Source organism: Salvia splendens, chromosome 13 (assembly GCF_004379255.2).
Source record: "Salvia splendens isolate huo1 chromosome 13, SspV2, whole genome shotgun sequence".
Taxonomy (NCBI): Eukaryota; Viridiplantae; Streptophyta; class Magnoliopsida; order Lamiales; family Lamiaceae; genus Salvia; species Salvia splendens.
In genome coordinates, this window is record NC_056044.1 from 25,596,900 (window position 1) to 25,619,149 (window position 22,250).

At 44.8% G+C, this 22,250-nt stretch overlaps 1 pseudogene; it reads right to left on the reverse strand.

Annotated features, from left to right (window-relative positions):
• LOC121760774 overlaps window positions 1-18,626 on the reverse strand; it is a 39,356-nt pseudogene extending 20,730 nt beyond the window's left edge.
• Window positions 18,627-22,250: the final 3,624 nt, after the last annotated feature.

Consider the following 22,250-nt stretch of genomic DNA (forward strand, 5'->3'; position numbering starts at 1 on the left):
ACAGTTTCTTGAGCACCCTCAGAATCGAGTGCTCCACTTTCCTCTACTAACAATGGGGTTGCCCCCGTGATATAAACAGGGGTTTCTAACCCCGTAAGATTTCCTTCAGGTTGGGCTTCAGTGCCCACAGATTTTTCGGGAGTCCTTCCCGCATCAACAACTTCCTCAGTAAATTGGGCTTCATCGCCCCCAACTACGTCTAGGGTTTCCTTTTCAGAATTTAGGGCTTCGCCGCCCACTTGAACATCATCATCATCAACAACGGCATCCCTCTCAACAGACGCCTCCAGAACAGGGGTTTCCCCCTCAGCCCTACTAACAGTAATGGCGGTGTCTTCAACTACCGCAACAAGAGCATCTACCCCCCCAACAACACTCTCCACCAAATTCACAGCAGAAATATCAAGGTTTACTCCCTCTGAAACACCATCACCTCCAAACTTTAAAACAGGGGATTCCTTCTGAGAATCAGAACCTAACCTGGGTTCACCTACGGCCAATAACGTCAGTCCCGCGGCCAGATCTGTCTCTACTTCGCGAATCTCCGTAATGGGTGATCCTGGAACGTCGGGCACTGCATCGTCCTCCGGCCTGGTGGCGGTTTCTGGGACTGTGTGCTGGGCAGAGGTGGTTTCTTCTGGAATAATGGTAGCAGCCTCCGGTGCGGTTTCTTGTACAGCAGTGGGTGGTGTCTCGACAACCTCCGGTTGTGTCACGGTGGTTGTTGGAACGGCTGGCATGGGTTGTCCCATTGCAAACATCGCAAACGCTTGCATCGCTTTATCGGCCCCTCCGAACTTCTGAAATAGTTCATTCATGAACTCCGCCGCACTCTTCTCGGCGGATCCAGAAGCGCTGCTGGTTCCTTGTTGGTTATCCATGGTATTCTGTAGAAAATTTTGAAAAGAACTTGGGCGAAATTTTCAGATTAGGGTTAGAGAGAGATTGAAATTTGGGGTTTTTGATTTGGGAGAGAGAATATTTGGAGAGAGAATGAGTAATGAAAAAAAATAAAAAGGCCAAAACCGATCATAGTGTAGGCATTGGAGAGGACAGTTCCTTTTGCAGGCGGGTGCAGGTGGTGACGCTAGCGACCGTACGCCTCCCCATAAAGTGCTCTTTGAAATCCGGACCGGTGTCAATTCCCTCCAAAACTCTTTTACCCCACAATTCCTTGCTCAAGTAAATTCCTTCTGCCAAAACACACTAAAAGAAAACATCAAACTAAAAAAAATGAAACGCCGAACTCCCCGGGTCTAGGATATGACAGCATCAAAACATTCCCGATGGGTCCGGTATTTCGAAAATATTTTTGGAAGAATAAAATTTTTTATTTGTTTGGATTTTTCTTGATTTAAAGAAAGCAATTAAATATTTACAAAATTGTTGTCAAGTGTTCTCAAAATTTCCTGGATCAGGGTATGGTTAAACTTTATATTACTAGACCCAGGAGATATTTTAAAAACACTTCCTTCCTAGACTGGTTAGGTGATATCAAAGAGTGCGCGTAGTGGCACTTCGTCCACTACACACAACTCTGAGCTATCCCTAAAGACCTTTATCCTATGTCCATTGACAAGAAAAGGTATGGAATTTGGTGCACTTCCCTGGATTTCAACTGCTCCGTTTGCTCGAAGTCCCATGATGATGTAAGGCCCAATCCATTTAGACTTTAACTTTCCAGGCATCAACTTGAGTTTGGATTGAAACAAAAGGACTTTCTGTCCTACCCTGAGTTCCTTGACCCGGAGATTTTTATCATGCCAAAGCTTAGTTTTTTCCTTATACCACATGGCAGATTCATAAGACTCAAGCCGTAACTCTTCCAGTTCCTGGAGTTGCATTTTCCTCTCTTCTTCACAAGCCTGCGGATTCATGTTGATCTCTTTGACCGCCCAGTATGCTCTGTGTTCGATTCCCACGGGTAAGTGGCATATTTTTCCGAATACCAACCTATATGGTGACATACCAATAGGTGTCTTATAAGCTGTCCTATAAGCCCATAATGCATCATCCAGTCTCTTACTCCAATCCTTCCTAGACGGGTTCACCGTTTTTTCGAGAATGGCCTTTATCTCCCTATTTGATATTTCTGCCTGGCCATTGGACTGAGGATGATAAGGCGTAGACAACCTATGGTGGACTCCGTATTTCTTCATGAGAGCCTCTATTGTACGGTTCTTAAAATGGGTTCCTTGGTCTGAGATGACAGCCCTAGGGATCCCGTACCTGTTGAAAATGTTAGACCGCAGAAATTTGGCTACTCCCGCAGCTTCGCAGGAGGTCGTAGCTTTTGCCTCTATCCATTTCGAAACGTAGTCCACCGCCACAAGTATGTATGTATTCCCATATGAAGATGGAAATGGACCCATAAAGTCCATACCCCAAACATCGAAAATCTCACAAACAATCACCGGAACTTGTGGCATTTCGTCCCTTCTAGAAATTCCTCCAATCTGCTGACACCTTTCGCAATTCTGGCAGAATTCGAATGCATCCTTATGTAATGTAGGCCAGTAGAAACCACTGTCTAGAACCTTCCTTGCAGTCTTCCTAGGTCCAAAGTGACCCCCACAAGCCAAAGCATGGCAATCATTCAGCACATCCCTTTGCTCCCACTCCGGAATGCATCTCCTAATTACCTGGTCAGCTCCCATTTTCCACAAATACGGATCGTCCCAAAAGTAGTATTTGGCTTCACTTTTCAATTTCATCTTCTGGGCCCGGGAAATTTCGTCGGAACTGGGCACTTCTCTAGTGACCAAGTAATTTGCTAGATCAGCGAAACATGGCTCTGCATTCGCCTGGCATTTCCTTTTTTCAGCATCTCCTGGACCTGTTGCTGCCATTACTTCTTCCCAATTGAGAGGTCTAGGAGAATCGTTAAAATAATAAAGATGTTCTTCCAGGAACGCATCAGGTATTGCTTCATCCGTCTCACCTTGGTAAATGCGACTCAGGTGACCAGCCACCTTGTTCTCCGTCCCCTTCTTGTCTCTGACTTCCCAGTTAAACTCCTGTAACAGTAACACCCATCGGATCAACCTTGGCTTAGACTCCTTCTTTGCCAGTAAGTACTTTATCGCAGCGTGATCTGTGAAGACTATCACCCTCGACCCGAGCAGATATGGTCGAAATTTTTCAAAAGAGTACACGACTGCCAACATTTCCTTCTCCGTGGTGTCGTAATTTTTCTGGGCTTGATTTAGCGTTTTTGACGCATAGAAAATCACGTAACTTTTTCCATCAACTCTTTGACCTAGCACCGCCCCTACTGCATAGTCACTCGCATCGCACATGATTTCAAACGGCAAACTCCAATCAGGTGCTCTGATGATGGGGCAGATACTAATCTGTCCTTCAGCAGCTGAAAAGCCTTAATGCACCCCTCATTAAAAACAAACTCAACATCGTTATGCAACAGATGAGTGAGTGGCTGAGCAATTTTGGCAAAATCTTTTATAAATCTCCTGTAGAATCCTGCGTGACCTAGGAATCCCCTCACTTCCTTTTGATTTGTCGGGTGGGGCAGTTTTGATATCACGTCCACTTTTGCTTGGTCCACCTGTATGCCCCTTTCCGATACTACATGCCCCAGGACAATTCCTTCAGGGACCATGAAGTGGCATTTCTCGAAATTCAAAACCAAGTGCTTCTCTTGACATCTTCTCAGCACTACATCCAAGCTCGTCAGACATGAATCAAATGAATCCCCGTATACAGTGAAGTCGTCCATAAAGATCTCGATGCAATCTTCCAACAGGTCTGAGAAAATACTCATCATACATCGTTGAAAAGTGCCTGGTGCATTGCAAAGGCCAAACGGCATTCTCCGATATGCATACGTTCCGAACGGACACGTGAAAGTTGTCTTCTCCTGGTCCTCGGGGTCCACGTAAATTTGGAAATACCCACTATATCCGTCCAAGAAACAGAAATATTGCTTGCCTGCTAATCTCTCCAGCATCTGGTCAATGAACGGAAGGGGAAAATGGTCTTTCTTGGTTGCCTCATTCAATTTTCTGTAGTCAATGCACATCCTCCAACCGGTGACTAGCCTGGTCGGTACCAACTCATTCTTGTCGTTCTTGACAACCTGGATTCCCGACTTTTTGGGTACCATGTGTACTGGGCTAACCCATTCACTGTCTGGTATGGAATAAATGATTCCTAGGGATAACAACTTCAATACCTCCTTCAATACCTCCTCCCTCATATTGGGATTCAATTTGCGTTGAGGGTCTCTGCAGGGTTTCGCTCCTTCATTTAATCGAATGTGATGCATGCACAGATCAGGGCTAATCCCTACCAAGTCAGAAAGTGTCCAACCAATAGCGCTCTTATTCCTTCGGATGACTTTCAGCAGCTCCTCTTCCTGTTCCTTGATCAAGTTGCTGTTGATAATCACCGGAAAAGTCTCATTCGCCTCAAGGTAAGCATACTTTAGGCCTGGCGGAAGTGTTTTCAACTCCTTCTTGGGAACATCTTTTTCCTGGGGCAGGGGGTTCTTTTCTGCAGCTCCAGTCGTCATCCCCTTAGTCGATCCAGGAAGATCTTCCTTGCTTGCCCCATAAAGTGTCTCCCTCGATCTGGCTAGCTCGGGCTTGGTGCAAAATTCCAGAATTGCTTCTGCTAGCTCTTCATCTGACAACTTGCTCGTATTCATTGCTTGGCACCAACTGGCCACCTCCTTATCAACAGCATGACTCATCTCTGAGTTCTCAATCTGTCCCTGCATTAATTCAGTCTCGAGGTATTCCTGGACCAAGGGGTTAATGATATCTACAGAATGCATATTTTCACATCAAGTGGCTTCTTCATTGCCTCATCTATGCTGAATGTATATTTATCCCCATTGTAATCGAGACAGATAGTACCATCAAAGACATCAATGATAGTCTTAGCAGTTCGTAGGAAAGGTCTCCCCAATAATACTCCGCCAGACTCTACAGACTCATTATCGCTCATCTTAATCACATGGAAGTCAGCCGGGTACAGGAAGTCGTGTACCTTGACTATTACGTTCTCGAGCACTCCTTCAGGGCAGATGCATGACCTGTCCGCCAATTGGATCACAACCTTCGTATCCACCATACCTACTCCCACTAACCTCTTGTATATGGACAGGGGTAACACATTTATGGATGCTCCCAAGTCACACATAGCATGCTCAATTTTTACATCGCCGATGGAAATAGGCAAGGTGAACATACCTGGGTCATTGCATTTCGAAGGCATCCTCCGCTTCTGAATTACCGCGGACACATTCTCGCCTATCAAGATTTTTCCACTAGGTCTAGCCTTCCCAGCTATAAACTCTTTGATGAACTTGCTGAAAACTGGCATTTTCAAGGCCTGTAAGAAGGGTAGATTTATCTCCAGTTTCCCGAAAATATCCATAAGATCCACTGGCTCATCCTTCTTTTTCTTTGCCTCTCCTCGGTTTGGGAAAGGTTTTGGTCGTTTCCCGGTTCCGGAACATTCACCTGCTGAAGATTCATCGACTTTTTTTTTCTCTACCAATTCCGGTTCTGGATCTAGGAAAAATGGTTCGATTGTCCTGGGCAGCCGTTTTCTCTAAATCTTCTGCCTGAAGTTCATCTCTAACTGCAGGGTTGCTTTCAACCGAGTTTCGTGATTCAGTGGTTTTTTCCTCTGTTTCCTTATCCTTAATGGGGGTCGTGACCTCTCTGTACCTCATGACCGGCCCTTCGTACTCCTTCCCAGATCTCAGCGTGATCTGGCTAATATGGCTTTGTCAGGTGGTCTGACCGATGCAGGAATCTTGCCCTCGTTTCCCCGCATATCACTCAAGGAAGTAGCTATTTGAGACAACTGTTTGGCCAACATATCCATTGCCGCCTTCTGTTCTTGCTGCGCATCCTGAAGCTTGTGGACCACATCATTGTTCGACTGTAAATTGTTCTGAATGTGCTGCTGGGAACTAACGAGGTCGTGAACCATCTCATCAAGGTTCCTTGGTCTAGAGCTTGGCTGACTAGGGCCTGGCCCTATATTTTGGTTTGTTCCACTTCCTTGGCCTGGGCGAATGTGCCCTTGACCTCCTGGATTGTTGTTGAAATTACTTCCTTGACCTGGGTAAGGTGCTTGGAAATTCCTTTGATGTGGTGGTACATAAGAATTCCCTTGATAATTTTGATTCTTGTTTCCCCAGGTCGAGTGATCTCCTTGATTACGGTTGTTCCAATTTCCTTGCCCCTCATGATTTCTCCAGTTACCCTGCCTCTCGGGCTGCGGTGCGGACTGTATACTCAGTTGGGGTGCTGGCTGGCTTTGCTCGTTTTCAGACCATCTAAAGTTCGGGTGATTCCTCCAGGGTGCATCTCTTTGTCTTCCTTGGTTCCAACTTCCATCAGGATTCCAACTTCCCATCGCGTTCGCCTGGGCCTGGTAATCACCTTCCTGAGGTCCGTAATATTGCTGGGGTTGATTATCTACTGGACCTAACAACTTAGCCGTTTCCCTAGGTGCGGCTGTATTAGTTTTTTCGATAGCATTCAGCAAGGCTTTCTCCAGCCTATCAATCCTTGCTTCAACTTTGTCATCCTCCTGCTCCCTCAATGCATTCACAGAGCCTTTTCTCACAGCATTCCTCGTACTGTCATACGCCTTCTTTGCGTCGATTACTCTTCCCAAAATCTCTCTTGCCTCACTTCCTCTCTTTCTTGTAAATTCCCCCCGCTCGAGGAGTTCATCAAATCCTTAGACTCGGGAGTTGCCCCTTCATAAAACAGAGAGTAGGTCTCTGCCTCTATCATCCGATGATTCGGGCATGCGTCCAGCAATCCCTTGAACCTTGACCAGTATTGGCTCAATGACTCATCGTAATCCTGCTTGCATTCCACTATCTCCTTCTTCAGAGCGTTCGTCTTGTTGGATGGAAAGAAGTAATCTAGGAACTCCAATTTAAAGTCCCTCCAGGTGCGGATAGAATCCGGGGGTAATCTCAACAACCATGTATTTGCCTCCCCCTTTAGAGTGAAGGAATCGCGCGCAAGCGATAGTCCTCCTCTGTCGCATCATTAGGCCTCCTTTGAATGCCACATAACTTGCTAACTCGTTCAAAAACTCGTACGGGCATTCACTCCTTCGCCCAGAAAATGTTGGCAAGACACCTAACACATTCGTTTTGATCTCAATAGATCTCTGACGTGGGTTCATCACTATTGCGTGTGCTGGTTCTCCATCGAGATGAGCCGTTAGTGACCCTATTTCTGGATCTGGGTCCGCTACGTGTGCCATCTCAACTTCCTCTTCCCTCCCCCTGTTTCTGACTCTGTTTCCGATTCTGGTGGGGACTCCGGATCTGTTCGTCCTGAATATTCCCAAGATTCGTCACTCAAAAACTCAGTCGGGAACGGATCTCCCGTCGTGAACCCTGATCTGGTAGTCACAGTGGAGGCTGTATCCTTGATCTTCCACACGAACTGACCATATTTCCAACCAGACGAGTTACTCCGGTGGAAGCTCCTGCTCATGTACTACAAAGAAAACAGAAAGAAAAAGTAAATTAAAATTATTCACACCAAAAACTCTAGGCACTAACACAAAGTACGCCATCCATCCCCGGCAACGGCGCCATTTGAAACGAGGTTTTTATGTTGGTTGTATATATCGAGTGTGCACAGAAATAGATCACTGCAAGCGCTTGGTCAAGACACCACGCTCCTTAATCCACTAGAGCACAAGGTCTAGGAACTTAAGAGAACATAAAGTGGCTTGGTCGTTGGACACACATCGACCCTCCTTCAAAAATATAAATCCCTCAACCCGAATACTATGAATTAGTATAGGGAAGTGGGGTCGATCCCACAGAGATGGACTCGCAAAGTAGTGCTCAGAGACTTTGGACAGACTAAATGGCTGCTGCCACGCAACAAAAGGGTTGAGAATTTTAAACTAACTCTAGACCTAGGCAGAAATGTAAATGCTAGACCTAGGACATGTTTAAACTTGTAAATTCAGACTTCGACCAACAAGAAACATAACCACTTGCTAGACAGTGTAAACAACTACCTAATCTAGCTAAACAGAATATGACTGAAGGTGGGGACCATAATTCCAAAAATGGCAAGTACGGAAAGACTGCAGATTAACAAACTGAGCAAAAAGCGAGATTCGAACAGAATATAGAGATTTGGTCGTCGTTATCTTGCTGCAACTCGGAAACACATCAGATCTGCGTACACTAGACGGAATGAAAGAAAATCACGTAAACTAAGCATGAAAATCAGATCGAAACTACTCAGATTCACGTCAGAATGCTTGATCCACTCCGGATCCAAGACATCCGAACCCAACAACCAACAAATCCAGCAAATCCAACCAAAATTCTTCCACAATCCAACTCCAATCTCCCAGATCTGACCATTAACCTGCAATAACTCAGTAAACAGCTGCGAAACGCATCCAACTCAGACAAATTAAAACTCCAAAATCTCAATAAGCGAAACGATCAAACCAGAAATCAACACAATCGCCATAACGGAAAATCAAACTTGCATTTAAACCAGAAACTATTCGGTGAAAACAGCGAACCGAGCTTCGAACAACGAAGCTCGGCAGAGTAAGCAAAATGCGGAAAGCAGAAAATAAAGTGTTTCTTCGCTCTTACAAGAGCGGTGTTACACATATCAGAAGCTAAGATGATGAAACCCGGAGTGCGAACTGAGATCTCCTCAAAACTAGTTCAAGTTGTGTGTGGGAAAGTGAACGAAGCAACAGGTGTGGTGAGGTCTCCCCCCGGGAGATCCCTCCAGCTTGAATGTTTGACCTTTATAGATGCGGAAATAGCCCTTGAGTCTTCGTAGAAATCTCTATTCTACCCTTCAACTTGGAGCTTCCTCCGTCGAGCAATTTATCGTCATAATGTTCACTAAATCGCCAGTCCTCGACCTTGTGATTTTTTGGTCTTCGTTCCTGGACCGGCGAAATTCCTTCACACACCTGGCTTTAAAATGTTGCGTTGTCTAGAAATCACGAATAAAATCCCTAGACACATGCATGAAATTAGCCTTATCAACGTAGCCATTTTCACTCTTTTCATTACTTAAGAAACATACTAATGGACAAATGATTAGGCATCCACTATAGGAGCGCCCGCCCCATCCGCCGTCGCCCCGCTTGGATTTTGAACTAAATTCGATTTTCAGTTTTGATAAAAAATAACTAAACCTCCGAATGCAGATGCCTACATAATTGTAAAAATGAGATTGAGTGAAATTGACGTCAATTGTGATGAATGTTTGGCAGACAAATTCTGGGGTGGGGCTGAAATAGAATTTATTCATCTAAATCAACAAACTCAAGTAGAGCAATAATCTGTGAGTTTGTAGATCTTTCCCCCTCTCTCTCTCTCCACCCTTGTTAGCTGTTGTTAGATTCCCAAAGCTGCACAGACAGCATGCAGCCTACCCGCCACTTACCTCTTTACTCTCTTTTTTTATTTATTGTTATTTTTAACTGTCTTGTCTCACTTTCTTCTCCTCCACACTGCTCTGTGTTTTGCTTGCCGGCCCATTTATGAATGTGGTCAATCATAGTTATAAACGTCAATCAAACCTTATTTCCATTTTATAAAATTTATTATTCCACTAATAATTCACCCAAATATTATTTCCTTCCCCTCTGGCGGAAACACAGATATACGACCCTACGTACGGTCGGAAAATCGTTTCAAATTTTCCTTTGATTTTTTCAAACAAACAATGCAAAGTATAGTGACATACATATAGGTAATTTTACTGTTTATATTCTTCTAAAAATATGTACGGAGTACTACTATATGATTAATTTTTTATAGAACCGACACTTAATGATCATCTCTAGTTACTATTAACAGAAATTTCACAAATACTGTACGACAAATTATAGTTCTTAAACCATTTGCAGGAATGGAATATATTGTTACAAGAAGGTCTGTTTGGGATCATAATTCATCCACGCCAATCATTCGTAAAGTTGATGTTCATTTTGTGCATTCTTAATACACCACAAAAACACAAAAATATCTGTTTTCTCCTTTAAATTTTTACATCATGTTCTTGCATTTTCAAATTTTGTTTTACTGTTATCCTTGGATTATGTAATAAGTACACTGTTTATAACTCTCACACTAGACTCATTAGAGCATGGTTAACGCCGCGGGCCGGACCGCACCTGGGTCGCAGCCCGCGCGATGGAGGTGATGAATTTGCGGCCAGGCCCAGGACGCGCCCGGGGTCCGGCCTGCAGGCGATGGAGCTTCCGGTTGGAGGGGGTTCGGGCCGCTCCTGTGTCCTCAAGTTCTGAATTTTTCATGCATTTGGAAGAGGAGAAGAGGGAGGGGAGAGGAAGAAGAAGGAGGAAGAGGAGAAGATGGAGAGGGAGAGGGCGACGTGTTGTTGCAGATTTTTAATTTTTTTTACACTTTTTGTTGTTGCAGATTTTTAATTTTTTTTACACTTTTTTTTAATATTCTAATTTTTTATATTTTTTTAGTTTATAATTTACTCCACTATAGTCTATAGTACTAATTTTTATTATTCTGATTTGAAAATAGTTCAAATTTGGACACCAATCTAAGATACTTTTGGCATCCACTTCTCGATAATGTACATATATATACGTAAATCCATAACTATTTTTTACTCCTACAATAATAATAATTGAGACCAATCAAACTTCTAATTAACATAATAATGTGAAATACATTTTTTAACTGGTAACTAAAACTTGTGTTTAATTTATTTGCCATTGATGTAGATTGTGAGCGGATGATAATAATATACGGTAAAATTTCTTTCACTTGCAAAACTTATTTATCATGATAACAAAATCTCTATAAATTAATAAGTTAAATAAGTCATTATTTTATTGATTATGAGGTCATCCACAACTCATTCGTTTAAGTTATATCTTCATTACATTACTCATGAATCATATGGAGTACTGAAACGAGGTTTTTTGGGTATATATCGAGTGTGCACAGAAATAGATCACTGCAAGCGCTTGGTCAAGACACCACGCTCCTTAAATCCACTAGAGCACAAGGTCTAGGAACTTAAGAGAACATAAAGTGCTTGGTCGTTGGACACACATCGACCCTCCCTTCAAAAAATATAAATCCCTCAACCCGAATACTATGAATTAGTATAGGGAAGTGGGGTCGATCCCACAGAGATGGACTCGCAAAGTAGTGCTCAGAGACTTTGGACAGACTAATGGCTGCTGCCACGCAACAAAAGGGTTGAGAATTTTAAACTAACTCTAGACCTAGGCAGAAAATGTAAATGCTAGACCTAGGACATGTTAAACTTGTAAATTCAGACTTCGACAACAAGAAACATAACCACTTGCTAGACAGTGTAAACAACTACCTAATCTAGCTAAACAGAATATGACTGAAGTGGGGACCATAATTCCAAAAATGGCAAGTACGGAAAGACTGCAGATTAACAAACTGAGCAAAAAGCGAGATTCGAACAGAATATAGAGATTTGGTCGTCGTTATCTTGCTGCAACTCGGAAACACATCAGATCTGCGTACACTAGACGGAATGAAAGAAAATCACGTAAACTAAGCATGAAAATCAGATCGAAACTACTCAGATTCACGGCAGAATGCTTGATCCACTCCGGATCCAAGACATCCGAACCCAACACCCAACAAATCCAGCAAATCCAACCAAAATTCTTCCACAATCCAACTCCAATCTCCCAGATCTGACCATTAACCTGCAATAACTCAGTAAACAGCTGCGAAACGCATCCAACTCAGACAAATTAAAACTCCAAAATCTCAATAAGCGAAACGATCAAACCAGAAATCAACACAATCGCCATAACGGAAAATCAAACTTGCATCTAAATCAGAAACTATTCGGTGAAAACAGCGAACCGAGCTTCGAACAACGAAGCTCGGCAAAGTAAGGCAAAATGCGGAAAGCAGAAAATATATTGTTTCTTCGCTCTTAACAAGAGCGGTGTTACACCATATCAGAAGCTAAGATGAAACCCGACGTGCGAACTGAGATCTCCTCAAAACTAGTATCAAGTGTGTGTGGGAAAGTGAACTAAGCAACAGGCTGTGGTGAGGTCTCCCCCGGGAAGATCCCTCCAGCTTGCATGCTTCTGCCTTTTATAGATGCGGAAATAGCCCTTGAGTCTTCGTAGAAATCTCTATTCTACCCTTCAACTCTGGAGCTTCCTCCGTCGAGCAATTCTCTTCATAATCGTTCACTAAATCGCCAGTTCCTCGACCTTGTGATTTTTTGGTCTTCTTTCCTGGACCTGGCGAATTCCTTCACACACCTGGCTTAAAACGTGCGTTAGTCCTAGTAAAATCACGAATTAAATCCCTAGACCCATGCATGAAATTAGCCTTATCAAACTGCTCACACTTAAACCATGCTTGTCCTCAAGTATGAAAGACAAGAAAAAGAAATAAGGCGAATTTCAATGCACGGCCCCCCCCCCCCAAGTACTATTCTACAAAACAAAACAGACTCCTAGACCTAGAACAACTACAACACGAAACACATGAAAATCACAAAGAAAAGAAAACACATAAGCGCATAAACTGGTATTTTCCTAGCAGCCATCCCACAAGTTAAGGTCAATCCAAGCGTTTACAGCCTCAGATTCCTCCCCTTCCCTTCTTCTATCTAGTCGAGTTGTCAGTTCGTCAAGATAGCCTTCTGACTTCCCAATTGTTAGATTCACTCGATCACTCATTCCTCACCAGGGATGTTAGGATCGGATCGCTCTTAAGTTAAAGTTACTCCACTGATGCATCGGGTTATGAGAGTTTCTCCTTCCTACCGTCTCCTTTTTATTCCTGGGTCTGGTTTCTACTGCTTCCTGCCCTTAAATTTATTTATTTATTTATTTATTTTTTTTTTCCTGGACTTCGTCCAGCTTATACCTCCGGTTTATTATTTTAACTCCTCCCCTGGACTTCGTCCAGCTTATACCTCCTTTTCCTGGACTTCGTCCAGCTTATACCTCCAGAAACCCTTTCTTTTTTTTTATTTTTCCATCAGACTCTTCTCCCTAAGCATCAAGTGGTAGCCCATTCTTTTTACAAGTTAGCTCAAAGTGTATAGGCTTATAACTCGCTCTTATAGTAGGGCTGCACAACTGGGTTATCTAAGGCATCCTCTATCGTTCTCACTTCATCCAACTGACTTTGATTTATTAAGAGAAAAGGATTCACAATTTAGCATGTATTTTCTCTTCAATTACTCTCCCTAAGGGGCTTTTTGCTATTTATTATACCAGTTATGCAAACACGAAACCTAAAAAAAAAAAAAAAACTTCTACAAACTCCTAGACCTAACAGAATATGTACAAGACACTAACTGCACTAACTGTGTCCCCCCTCCCACTTAATTTATGCTTGTCCCCAAGCAATCCGTATGAAGTGGAAAGCAGGCCAGTTAGTGGCGACATGAAACGAACTCAACAAAACACAAACTTCTCACACTTAGACCAAGCATTGGGCTAAGTGGGAGAAGGAACAACATACAACACAAAACATGCTATGACATATAACCCCTTCTCACACTTAGACCAATGCCTGGTCTAAGTGGAAGGGTTCAACACATATATACAGAACCTAGCATGCTGACAGGTAAACAGAAATAAAACGAAAGAACTGTTAAATAAAAGAAAGAAAAAGTTACTTGGGTTTGAGGGGAAATTCAATTCGGTGTCTGGCCCCCGTGGGAGCCAAACTTTGGTGGCACCGTCGGCTGGGTCATCTTTGCTTTCTTCCTGGCCGGCATCTCCGGCTTCACTGGTCTGTCATCAGTAGGTCGGGGTATGGCTGTCCTCAGGACCACGGGGTCTAGCGGAAGAGGGGGTGATGTGAGGCCTCGGGCCTTGTGATGGCTTCTGCGCGGATACACTTCCTGGACTTAGCGTTGTAATGTTGCCGCTAGACCCAGGAATAGTTTCTGATGCATCCGGGAACTTTTTGTGCAGCCATTTCAGCATGGTTGTCATCAAAGCAACACCCTCCGCCATCCTGTTGGTTTGCTCTGTTGACGAAGCCACCCAATCGGTGATTCGTCCCCTTAGGACTGCGGCCTCTTCCCTGCTTTTTCCGAATTCCCTTCGGATCTCAGTCATTTCCTTGCGTACCCCGTCGATTCCTTTCCTTACCTCCTCAACCTCTTTCTGAACTCCCTGAACCATCAGCCTGACTTCGTCCTCAGTGGCTTGATCCTTTACCTCCACACCATCGGGTTCCTGCTTGACTTGTGCCTCTGACTTACCGACCTCATAAAAACACACCTCGTTCCCTCGGGCGATCAGCAACCCCTTGTTGATAAAAAAATCGAAATTGAAGACTTCCGGGGCTGAGCACATCTTTACTACACGGCAGGCCTTGCTGATTTTAATTACAATGTTGCGCTGCAAATAGGCCCCGAGAAGATGGCACGTGTACAGATGCCTGGACGGGTTGGAGGTGACTTGATGGCAGGCTTGGGCTAACCAATAACCCAAATGAACTCGTACTCCTGTGGCCATGCACCACGTAAAGTATAGGTCGGCGGTCGTCAGGGCATTGTTGGCAGTGCCCATCAAGTTGTAGCTAACAAAAGTTTGGGCGAATCGCAGGACCCGATTTTCTATATGGTGTGCCTTCGACCAACTTGTTTTAAATTGACCCACTCTTGAGTGAGTCAAGAACTCCCACGCACCTTGTGCCTGAAATCCTGGCGTCAACTTCGGCGGACCAACCATTCTGTCGTTCCACAGGCCCTCATCATCTTCTGTTCTCGTTAGCAAGCCCATCCGCAGCGTCCACTCCCGGATACTCATCCTATGTTCTTCATTAAAAAGCCTGAAAGCTATGGAATCCGCATCCAAATCGGCGGTGGATTTGAACCGGAAGGTGGAAAAGAATTCACGGGCCGCGTCGACTGGGACTTCGAAAGTGCTGTGCTTGAGTAACCAATCAAAACCGATTGCATCTATATACCCCCTGAACTCATCGTTAGAGCTAATATGTTTGAGTTCCGCCGGGTGGTACATTTTTCCGGACTTCGCCACCTTTCCCTCGGCACTCTTTTCCTTGTATATGGCCACACGTTTTGGATCGTCAAATCTTCTCATATTGTCTAACAGCTCGTTTGTAATCCAAATCTCCGTCGGCTCAAAGTTCAGTACATCCTCGTCTTGCTCCTCCTCTGAATCACTGGACCTGGCAGGATTCTCGGGCTCCGTGGCGTATGGTACTTTGGCGGGTGGAGGAAGTGGAGATTCAGTAGATTTCCCCCTCTCCTTCTCGGTCGAGGAGGAAGCAATTTGTTTCCCTTTCCTCTTCTTAGCCCTCGCGCGACGCCCCTCTTCGTCACTCTCCCTTCCACTCGGCCTGGGGGAGTCTTCCTGCGCAGACACGGCTGTCGCTAGGTCCAGCGTATCCTTTTCCTTTTGTTGGGCAGAAACGGCAATGTCATCAAGAATACTCCGACGTGTCCGTCTCCTTGTTTCCCTTAGATTAAGCTGCGAATCGGCCTCCTCAGAGACCTCAGTTAAATCCACTATCATGTGGAGTCCTGCATCGACAGTTTCTTGAGCACCCTCAGAATCGAGTGCTCCACTTTCCTCTACTAACAATGGGGTTGCCCCCGTGATATAAACAGGGGTTTCTAACCCCGTAAGATTTCCTTCAGGTTGGGCTTCAGTGCCCACAGATTTTTCGGGAGTCCTTCCCGCATCAACAACTTCCTCAGTAAATTGGGCTTCATCGCCCCCAACTACGTCTAGGGTTTCCTTTTCAGAATTTAGGGCTTCGCCGCCCACTTGAACATCATCATCATCAACAACGGCATCCCTCTCAACAGACGCCTCCAGAACAGGGGTTTCCCCCTCAGCCCTACTAACAGTAATGGCGGTGTCTTCAACTACCGCAACAAGAGCATCTACCCCCCCAACAACACTCTCCACCAAATTCACAGCAGAAATATCAAGGTTACTCCCTCTGAAACACCATCACCTCCAAACTTTAAAACAGGGGATTCCTTCTGAGAATCAGAACCTAACCTGGGTTCACCTACGGCCAATAACGTCAGTCCCGCGGCCAGATCTGTCTCTACTTCGCGAATCTCCGTAATGGGTGATCCTGGAACGTCGGGCACTGCATCGTCCTCCGGCCTGGTGGCGGTTTCTGGGACTGTGTGCTGGGCAGAGGTGGTTTCTTCTGGAATAATGGTAGCAGCCTCCGGTGCGGTTTCTTGTACAGCAGTGGGTGGTGTCTCGACAACCTCCGGTTGTGTCACGGTGGTTGTTGGAACGGCTGGCATGGGTTGTCCCATTGCAAACATCGCAAACGCTTGCATCGCTTTATCGGCCCCTCCGAACTTCTGAAATAGTTCATTCATGAACTCCGCCGCACTCTTCTCGGCGGATCCAGAAGCGCTGCTGGTTCCTTGTTGGTTATCCATGGTATTCTGTAGAAAATTTTGAAAAGAACTTGGGCGAAATTTTCAGATTAGGGTTAGAGAGAGATTGAAATTTGGGGTTTTTGATTTGGGAGAGAGAATATTTGGAGAGAGAATGAGTAATGAAAAAAAATAAAAAGGCCAAAACCGATCATAGTGTAGGCATTGGAGAGGACAGTTCCTTTTGCAGGCGGGTGCAGGTGGTGACGCTAGCGACCGTACGCCTCCCCATAAAGTGCTCTTTGAAATCCGGACCGGTGTCAATTCCCTCCAAAACTCTTTTACCCCACAATTCCTTGCTCAAGTAAATTCCTTCTGCCAAAACACACTAAAAGAAAACATCAAACTAAAAAAAATGAAACGCCGAACTCCCCGGGTCTAGGATATGACAGCATCAAAACATTCCCGATGGGTCCGGTATTTCGAAAATATTTTTGGAAGAATAAAATTTTTTATTTGTTTGGATTTTTCTTGATTTAAAGAAAGCAATTAAATATTTACAAAATTGTTGTCAAGTGTTCTCAAAATTTCCTGGATCAGGGTATGGTTAAACTTTATATTACTAGACCCAGGAGATATTTTAAAAACACTTCCTTCCTAGACTGGTTAGGTGATATCAAAGAGTGCGCGTAGTGGCACTTCGTCCACTACACACAACTCTGAGCTATCCCTAAAGACCTTTATCCTATGTCCATTGACAAGAAAAGGTATGGAATTTGGTGCACTTCCCTGGATTTCAACTGCTCCGTTTGCTCGAAGTCCCATGATGATGTAAGGCCCAATCCATTTAGACTTTAACTTTCCAGGCATCAACTTGAGTTTGGATTGAAACAAAAGGACTTTCTGTCCTACCCTGAGTTCCTTGACCCGGAGATTTTTATCATGCCAAAGCTTAGTTTTTTCCTTATACCACATGGCAGATTCATAAGACTCAAGCCGTAACTCTTCCAGTTCCTGGAGTTGCATTTTCCTCTCTTCTTCACAAGCCTGCGGATTCATGTTGATCTCTTTGACCGCCCAGTATGCTTTGTGTTCGATTCCCACGGGTAAGTGGCATATTTTTCCGAATACCAACCTATATGGTGACATACCAATAGGTGTCTTATAAGCTGTCCTATAAGCCCATAATGCATCATCCAGTCTCTTACTCCAATCCTTCCTAGACGGGTTCACCGTTTTTTCGAGAATGGCCTTTATCTCCCTATTTGATATTTCTGCCTGGCCATTGGACTGAGGATGATAAGGCGTAGACAACCTATGGTGGACTCCGTATTTCTTCATGAGAGCCTCTATTGTACGGTTCTTAAAATGGGTTCCTTGGTCTGAGATGACAGCCCTAGGGATCCCGTACCTGTTGAAAATGTTAGACCGCAGAAATTTGGCTACTCCCGCAGCTTCGCAGGAGGTCGTAGCTTTTGCCTCTATCCATTTCGAAACGTAGTCCACCGCCACAAGTATGTATGTATTCCCATATGAAGATGGAAATGGACCCATAAAGTCCATACCCCAAACATCGAAAATCTCACAAACAATCACCGGAACTTGTGGCATTTCGTCCCTTCTAGAAATTCCTCCAATCTGCTGACACCTTTCGCAATTCTGGCAGAATTCGAATGCATCCTTATGTAATGTAGGCCAGTAGAAACCACTGTCTAGAACCTTCCTTGCAGTCTTCCTAGGTCCAAAGTGACCCCCACAAGCCAAAGCATGGCAATCATTCAGCACATCCCTTTGCTCCCACTCCGGAATGCATCTCCTAATTACCTGGTCAGCTCCCATTTTCCACAAATACGGATCGTCCCAAAAGTAGTATTTGGCTTCACTTTTCAATTTCATCTTCTGGGCCCGGGAAATTTCGTCGGAACTGGGCACTTCTCTAGTGACCAAGTAATTTGCTAGATCAGCGAACCATGGCTCTGCATTCGCCTGGCATTTCCTTTTTTCAGCATCTCCTGGACCTGTTGCTGCCATTACTTCTTCCCAATTGAGAGGTCTAGGAGAATCGTTAAAATAATAAAGATGTTCTTCCAGGAACGCATCAGGTATTGCTTCATCCGTCTCACCTTGGTAAATGCGACTCAGGTGACCAGCCACCTTGTTCTCCGTCCCCTTCTTGTCTCTGACTTCCCAGTTAAACTCCTGTAACAGTAACACCCATCGGATCAACCTTGGCTTAGACTCCTTCTTTGCCAGTAAGTACTTTATCGCAGCGTGATCTGTGAAGACTATCACCCTCGACCCGAGCAGATATGGTCGAAATTTTTCAAAAGAGTACACGACTGCCAACATTTCCTTCTCCGTGGTGTCGTAATTTTTCTGGGCTTGATTTAGCGTTTTTGACGCATAGAAAATCACGTAACTTTTTCCATCAACTCTTTGACCTAGCACCGCCCCTACTGCATAGTCACTCGCATCGCACATGATTTCAAACGGCAAACTCCAATCAGGTGCTCTGATGATGGGGCAGATACTAATCTGTCCTTCAGCAGCTGAAAAGCCTTAATGCACCCCTCATTAAAAACAAACTCAACATCGTTATGCAACAGATGAGTGAGTGGCTGAGCAATTTTGGCAAAATCTTTTATAAATCTCCTGTAGAATCCTGCGTGACCTAGGAATCCCCTCACTTCCTTTTGATTTGTCGGGTGGGGCAGTTTTGATATCACGTCCACTTTTGCTTGGTCCACCTGTATGCCCCTTTCCGATACTACATGCCCCAGGACAATTCCTTCAGGGACCATGAAGTGGCATTTCTCGAAATTCAAAACCAAGTGCTTCTCTTGACATCTTCTCAGCACTACATCCAAGCTCGTCAGACATGAATCAAATGAATCCCCGTATACAGTGAAGTCGTCCATAAAGATCTCGATGCAATCTTCCAACAGGTCTGAGAAAATACTCATCATACATCGTTGAAAAGTGCCTGGTGCATTGCAAAGGCCAAACGGCATTCTCCGATATGCATACGTTCCGAACGGACACGTGAAAGTTGTCTTCTCCTGGTCCTCGGGGTCCACGTAAATTTGGAAATACCCACTATATCCGTCCAAGAAACAGAAATATTGCTTGCCTGCTAATCTCTCCAGCATCTGGTCAATGAACGGAAGGGGAAAATGGTCTTTCTTGGTTGCCTCATTCAATTTTCTGTAGTCAATGCACATCCTCCAACCGGTGACTAGCCTGGTCGGTACCAACTCATTCTTGTCGTTCTTGACAACCTGGATTCCCGACTTTTTGGGTACCATGTGTACTGGGCTAACCCATTCACTGTCTGGTATGGAATAAATGATTCCTAGGGATAACAACTTCAATACCTCCTTCAATACCTCCTCCCTCATATTGGGATTCAATTTGCGTTGAGGGTCTCTGCAGGGTTTCGCTCCTTCATTTAATCGAATGTGATGCATGCACAGATCAGGGCTAATCCCTACCAAGTCAGAAAGTGTCCAACCAATAGCGCTCTTATTCCTTCGGATGACTTTCAGCAGCTCCTCTTCCTGTTCCTTGATCAAGTTGCTGTTGATAATCACCGGAAAAGTCTCATTCGCCTCAAGGTAAGCATACTTTAGGCCTGGCGGAAGTGTTTTCAACTCCTTCTTGGGAACATCTTTTTCCTGGGGCAGGGGGTTCTTTTCTGCAGCTCCAGTCGTCATCCCCTTAGTCGATCCAGGAAGATCTTCCTTGCTTGCCCCATAAAGTGTCTCCCTCGATCTGGCTAGCTCGGGCTTGGTGCAAAATTCCAGAATTGCTTCTGCTAGCTCTTCATCTGACAACTTGCTCGTATTCATTGCTTGGCACCAACTGGCCACCTCCTTATCAACAGCATGACTCATCTCTGAGTTCTCAATCTGTCCCTGCATTAATTCAGTCTCGAGGTATTCCTGGACCAAGGGGTTAATGATATCTACAGAATGCATATTTTCAACATCAAGTGGCTTCTTCATTGCCTCATCTATGCTGAATGTATATTTATCCCCATTGTAATCGAGACAGATAGTACCATCAAAGACATCAATGATAGTCTTAGCAGTTCGTAGGAAAGGTCTCCCCAATAATACTCCGCCAGACTCTACAGACTCATTATCGCTCATCTTAATCACATGGAAGTCAGCCGGGTACAGGAAGTCGTGTACCTTGACTATTACGTTCTCGAGCACTCCTTCAGGGCAGATGCATGACCTGTCCGCCAATTGGATCACAACCTTCGTATCCACCATACCTACTCCCACTAACCTCTTGTATATGGACAGGGGTAACACATTTATGGATGCTCCCAAGTCACACATAGCATGCTCAATTTTTACATCGCCGATGGAAATAGGCAAGGTGAACATACCTGGGTCATTGCATTTCGAAGGCATCCTCCGCTTCTGAATTACCGCGGACACATTCTCGCCTATCAAGATTTTTCCACTAGGTCTAGCCTTCCCAGCTATAAACTCTTTGATGAACTTGCTGAAAACTGGCATTTTCAAGGCCTGTAAGAAGGGTAGATTTATCTCCAGTTTCCCGAAAATATCCATAAGATCCACTGGCTCATCCTTCTTTTTCTTTGCCTCTCCTCGGTTTGGGAAAGGTTTTGGTCGTTTCCCGGTTCCGGAACATTCACCTGCTGAAGATTCATCGACTTTTTTTTTCTCTACCAATTCCGGTTCTGGATCTAGGAAAAATGGTTCGATTGTCCTGGGCAGCCGTTTCTCTAAATCTTCTGCCTGAAGTTCATCTCTAACTGCAGGGTTGCTTTCAACCGAGTTTCGTGATTCAGTGGTTTTTTCCTCTGTTTCCTTATCCTTAATGGGGGTCGTGACCTCTCTGTACCTCATGACCGGCCCTTCGTACTCCTTCCCAGATCTCAGCGTGATCTGGCTAATATTGGCTTTGTCAGGTGGTCTGACCGATGCAGGAATCTTGCCCTCGTTTCCCCGCATATCACTCAAGGAAGTAGCTATTTGAGACAACTGTTTGGCCAACATATCCATTGCCGCCTTCTGTTCTTGCTGCGCATCCTGAAGCTTGTGGACCACATCATTGTTCGACTGTAAATTGTTCTGAATGTGCTGCTGGGAACTAACGAGGTCGTGAACCATCTCATCAAGGTTCCTTGGTCTAGAGCTTGGCTGACTAGGGCCTGGCCCTATATTTTGGTTTGTTCCACTTCCTTGGCCTGGGCGAATGTGCCCTTGACCTCCTGGATTGTTGTTGAAATTACTTCCTTGACCTGGGTAAGGTGCTTGGAAATTCCTTTGATGTGGTGGTACATAAGAATTCCCTTGATAATTTTGATTCTTGTTTCCCCAGGTCGAGTGATCTCCTTGATTACGGTTGTTCCAATTTCCTTGCCCCTCATGATTTCTCCAGTTACCCTGCCTCTCGGGCTGCGGTGCGGACTGTATACTCAGTTGGGGTGCTGGCTGGCTTTGCTCGTTTTCAGACCATCTAAAGTTCGGGTGATTCCTCCAGGGTGCATCTCTTTGTCTTCCTTGGTTCCAACTTCCATCAGGATTCCAACTTCCCATCGCGTTCGCCTGGGCCTGGTAATCACCTTCCTGAGGTCCGTAATATTGCTGGGGTTGATTATCTACTGGACCTAACAACTTAGCCGTTTCCCTAGGTGCGGCTGTATTAGTTTTTTCGATAGCATTCAGCAAGGCTTTCTCCAGCCTATCAATCCTTGCTTCAACTTTGTCATCCTCCTGCTCCCTCAATGCATTCACAGAGCCTTTTCTCACAGCATTCCTCGTACTGTCATACGCCTTCTTGGCGTCGATTAATCTTCCCAAAATCTCTCTTGCCTCACTT